The sequence below is a fragment of the Durio zibethinus genome, chromosome 20 (genome assembly GCF_047325235.1).
Source record: "Durio zibethinus cultivar Kanyao isolate XHJ-2024 chromosome 20, ASM4732523v1, whole genome shotgun sequence".
Lineage (NCBI taxonomy): Eukaryota > Viridiplantae > Streptophyta > Magnoliopsida > Malvales > Malvaceae > Durio > Durio zibethinus.
The window spans coordinates 23,007,501-23,012,500 of NC_143181.1; the positions used below are offsets into that span (position 1 = coordinate 23,007,501).

Below are 5,000 nucleotides of genomic sequence, written 5' to 3' on the forward strand. Positions count from 1 at the left end.
ACATCATGTGCGCACACCCCCCGGCCCCCTCCCAATCATCGGAACCCCAATGCCGTCGGTTAGGTTCTCCGACGATGCTCCGACGATGCTCTGGCGATGCTACCCCTGGCAAAAAAAATACGGCACCAGCATATGCCCGAGCCCAGCATGTGCACCGTGGCTCAAAATTGAACTTCGACCAAGGCCTCGACCATCAATGGCACATGATGTCTGATGGTGATGGCATATACATCGACCATCATCGGTACAGGCTGCCCTTTGGTACGGGCACTTGCCTCGATCGCCATCGGCACAAGCTGGGCCCTGGTGTAGGCGATCGCCTTGATCACCATTGGCACATGCTGGGCCTTGGTACAGGCGGTTGCCTCGACCACCATCGGCACAAGTTTGCCCCTGGTGCGGACGGTTGCCTCAACCACCATCGACACATGCTGGGCCCTGGTGCGGGCTATTGCATCGAGCACCATCGGCATACGCTAGGCCCTGGTGCAGGCGGTTGCCTCGACCACCATCAGAAGAAGATGGACCCTGGTGCGGGCGGTTGCACTGAACATAATCGGCACACGTTGGGCCCTGGTACGGGTGGTTGCCTCGAGCACCATCGGCACACGCTGGGCCCTGGTGTGGGTGGTTGCCTCGAACACCATCGGCATACACTGGGCCCTAGTACGGGCGGTTGCCTCGAGCACCATCGACACACACTGGGCCCTAGTACAAGCGGTTGCCTCGATCACCATCGCCATACGCTGGGCCCTGATGCGGGCGGTTGCCTCGAGCACCATCGACACACGTTGGGCCCTGGTGTGAGTGGTTACCTCAAGCACCATTGACACACGCTGGTCGATCACCATCGACACATGCTGGGCCCTAGTGCGGGCGGTTGCCTCAATCACCATCGGCACACGTTGGGCCCTGATGCGGGCGGTTGCCTCGAGCACCATCGGCACACGCTGGGCCCGAGTGGGAGCGGTTGCCTCGAGCACCATCGGCATATGCTAGGCTCTGGTGCGGGTGGTTGCCTCAGTCACCATCGGCACACGTTGGGCCTTAGTGCGGGCGATTGCCTTGAGCGCCATCGGCACACGTTGGGCCTTAGTGCGGGCGATTGCCTTGAGCGCCATCGGCACACACTGGGCCCTAGTGTGGGCAGTTGCCTGGAACATCATCGGCACAGGCTGGGCCCTCACTATCGGCACACGCTGGGCCCTGGTGCGGGCGGTTGCCTTGAACACCATCGACACACGCTGGTTGATCACCATCGACACACGCTGGGCCTTGGTGCGGGCGGTTGCCTTGATCACCCTCGGTACACGCTAGGCCCTGGTGCGGGAGGTTACCTTGAGCACCAACGGCACATGTTGGGCCCTGGTGCGGGCGGTTGCCTTGAACACCATCGACACACGTTGGTCGATCACCATTGACACACGCTGGTCGATCACCATCGACACACGTTGGGCCCTAGTGCAGGCGGTTGCCTCGATCACCATCGGCACACGCTAGGCCCTGGTGCGGGAGGTTGCCTCGAGCACCAACGGCACACGCTGGGCCCTGGTGCAGGCGGTTGCCTTGAGCACCATCAGCACACGCTGGGCCCTGGTGCGGGCGGTTGCCTCGATCACCATCGGACGGTTGCCTCGAGCACCATCGGCACATGCTGGGCCCTGGTACAGGCGGTTGCCTCGAGCACCATCGACACACACTGTGCCCTGGTGCGGGCGATTGCCTCAAGCACCATCGATACACACTGAGCCTTGGTACGGGCGGTTGCCTCGAGCAACATCGACACACGCTGGGCCCTAGTGTGGACGGTTACCTCAAACACCATCGGCACATGCTGGTCGATCACCATCGGCACACGCTGGGCCCTAGTGCAGGTGGTTGCCTCGATCACCATCGGCACACGCTGGGCCCTGGTGCGGGAGGTTGCCTCGAGCACCATCGACACACGTTGGGCCCTGGTGCAGGTGGTTGCTTCGAGACCATCGGCACACGTTGGGCCCTGGTGCGGGCAGTTGCCTCGAACACCATCGACATACACTGGGCCCTGGTGCAGGCGGTTGCCTCGAGCACCATCGACACACGCTGGGCCTTGGTACAGGCGGTTGCCTCGAGCACCATCAGCACATGCTGGGCCTTGGTGTGGGCTGTTACCTTGAACACCATCGGCACATGCTGGGCCCTGGTGCGGGCGGTTGCCTCTAGCACCATCGGCACACGCTGGGCCCTGGTGTGAGCGGTTCCCTTGATCACTATCAGCACACGCTGGGCCCCGGTGCAGGCAGTTGCCTCGAATGCCATTGGCACACGTTGGGTCCCGGTGCGGGTGGTTGCCTCGAGCACCATCGGCATAAGCCGGCCCTTGGTGCAAGCTCTTACCTCACCACCATTGACAGAAGATGACCCCTGCGTCGAACACCATCGGCACACACTGGGCCTTGGTGTCGGCATATGCCTCGAGCTGATGCGGGCGATTGCCTCGACCACCATCGGCATGCGCTGGGCCTTGGTGCGGGCACATGCCTCAACCACCATCGACACCTGCTCACCCTCGGTGCGAGATATGCCTCTTGGGAAAAAGTGTCCCCGTTTCAGACACTTTAACGTCTACTAGTAGCATATCTGTAAAATCTCTAATGCTCTTTAGGGGATGGTGGTCCGACACCCCCTCTCCCCCCCACGGGGGGAGTCGATGTGCGTGATGGGCCTCCCATTGCGTACACCCAGGGCAATGTCCCTCGAGCGAAATACAAGGCATTCATGCCTTCCGATCGTTTTGTTCGATGATTGGTTGCTCTGGTGACCGACAGATGCCCATGGCTTGGATCGGTTGGTGTGCATGCGAAAATGGGGAGCTGAGCTTGAGCCTGTGCATGCAGTGGATGCTGCCCTAGACCCCAAACCAAGTCCCTGAATCGGGCAACGGCTCCCTGGGGTGGTGCGAGCAGAAGCCGCGGTTGCGGGCTTGGCCTGGCCAGGTCTCTCAGTATTTGATAGTCTCGTAGTCCCTTCTCATCGACCATAAAAATGCCTAGGCTTCGATGAGGTCATGCACGCAGCCGACGCTGCTCAAGACCCCAGGAACAAGTCCCTGAATCAGGCAACGTCCCCCTGGGGTGGTGTCAACAAAGCTCACACGTGCAATCCCAACCGGGCCAAGCATTGGTGGTGTCACTTTGTTGTTGCCTGTTGGATGGTAGGGGCAGTCTCGTGGCCCTTGCTCATGTTTTTCTCATGCCAAGCGATTGTGGCGTGGCCTCACACCTCGTTTCCTCCGCTCGCTCGTCGAGTAATCGACCGGGTGGGTTGTGGACCGGCGCGTGTGGATGCTGCCACTTGTACGCAATGGGCATATGAGTGGTGCTATGGTTGTGCGTGTTGGTAGGCTCCGTGCTCGATGCATCGAACTGTCGACCCGTCATCCTCTTCAATCTCCCTCCATGCGATCGTCGTACCCAGGGGGCACGATCGGGATCCTGTGTTGCATACCTGAATCAATGGAAATCGGATGTCTCACCATCCCTCTTCCGTCTCGTGTCTCGAGGGGCCACGGGTCAGACATCAATTGTGGTCGGTGTCCCAAGCGTGCCACCCAATCATCCGTGGCCGCATTGGTGCACCAACGTTCAATCATGCTCTCGGATGCAGAATGTTTAGCGGTCGCGGGCTCTCGACCTCCATTCGTCCTATGCTATGCATTTCACATGCTCGACACGCACAATGCTTGTGCTCCACGTTGGGCTCTCTCCACCGCTCAGTCGGTGCATCGAGGCCCATGCAGTGCCAATGTCCTGAAAGAATGCTACCTGGTTGATCCTGCCAGTAGTCATATGCTTGTCTCAAAGATTAAGCCATGCATGTGTAAGTATGAACTAATTCAGACTGTGAAACTGTGAATGGCTCATTAAATCAGTTATAGTTTGTTTGATGGCATCTACTACTCGGATAACCGTAGTAATTCTAGAGCTAATACGTGCAACAAACCCTGACTTCTAGAAGGGATGCATTTATTAGATAAAAGGTCGATGCGGGCTATGCCCGTTGCTCTAATGATTCATGATAACTCGACGGATCGCACGACCTTTGTGTCGACGATGCATCATTCAAATTTTTGCCCTATCAACTTTCGATGGTAGGATAGTGGCCTACAATGGTGGTGACGGGTGATGGAGAATTAGGGTTCGATTTCGGAGAGGGAGCCTGAGAAACGGCTACCACATCCAAGGAAGGCAACAGGCGCGCAAATTACCTAATCCTGACACGGGGAGATAGTGACAATAAATAACAATACTAGGCTCTATGAGTCTGGTAATTGGAATGAGTACAATTTAAATCCCTTAACGAAGATCCGTTAGAGGGCAAGTCTGGTGCCAGTAACTACAGTAATTCTAGCTTCAATAGCGTATATTTAAGTTGTTGCAGTTAAAAAGCTCATAGTTAGAACTAGGGTTGGGTCATCAGATCTACCTCACGGTGAGCATCGGTCTATTCATCCCTACTACCGGTGATGCGCTCCTGGACTTAATTGCCCAGATCGTTCTTCCAGTGCTGTTACTTTGAAGAAATTAGAGTGCTCAAAGCAGGCCTACGCTTGTATACATTAGCATGAGATAACATCATAGGATTTCAATCCTTTTGTGTTGGCCTTTAAGATCAGAGTAATGATTAACAGGAACAGTCGGGGGCATTCGTATTTCATAGTCAGAGGTGAAATTCTTGGATTTATGAAAGATGAACAACTGCGAAAGCATTTGCCAAAGATGTTTTCATTAATCAAGAATGAAAGTTGAGGGCTCGAAGATGATCAGATACCGTCCTAGTCTCAACCATAAATGATGCCGACCAAGGATCGGTGGATGTTACTTTTAAGACTCTGCCGGCACCTTATGAGAAATCAAAGTCTTTGGGTTTCGGGGGGGAGTATGGTCGCAAGGCTGAAACTTAAAGGAATTGACGGAAGGGCACCACCAGGAGTAGAGCCTGTGGCTTAATTTGACTCAACA

General features: G+C 56.3%; 1 non-coding gene across 1 annotated transcript in view; it reads left to right on the top strand.

Moving 5' to 3' along the window:
• The first annotated feature begins 3,800 nt into the window (after window positions 1-3,800).
• Window positions 3,801-5,000, top strand: part of LOC149513183 (18S ribosomal RNA) — a 1,809-nt gene continuing 609 nt past the window's right edge. The window contains exon 1 of the ribosomal RNA XR_016330906.1: window positions 3,801-5,000. This exon is cut by the window's right edge and continues 609 nt beyond it. This is a non-coding gene — a ribosomal RNA (18S ribosomal RNA).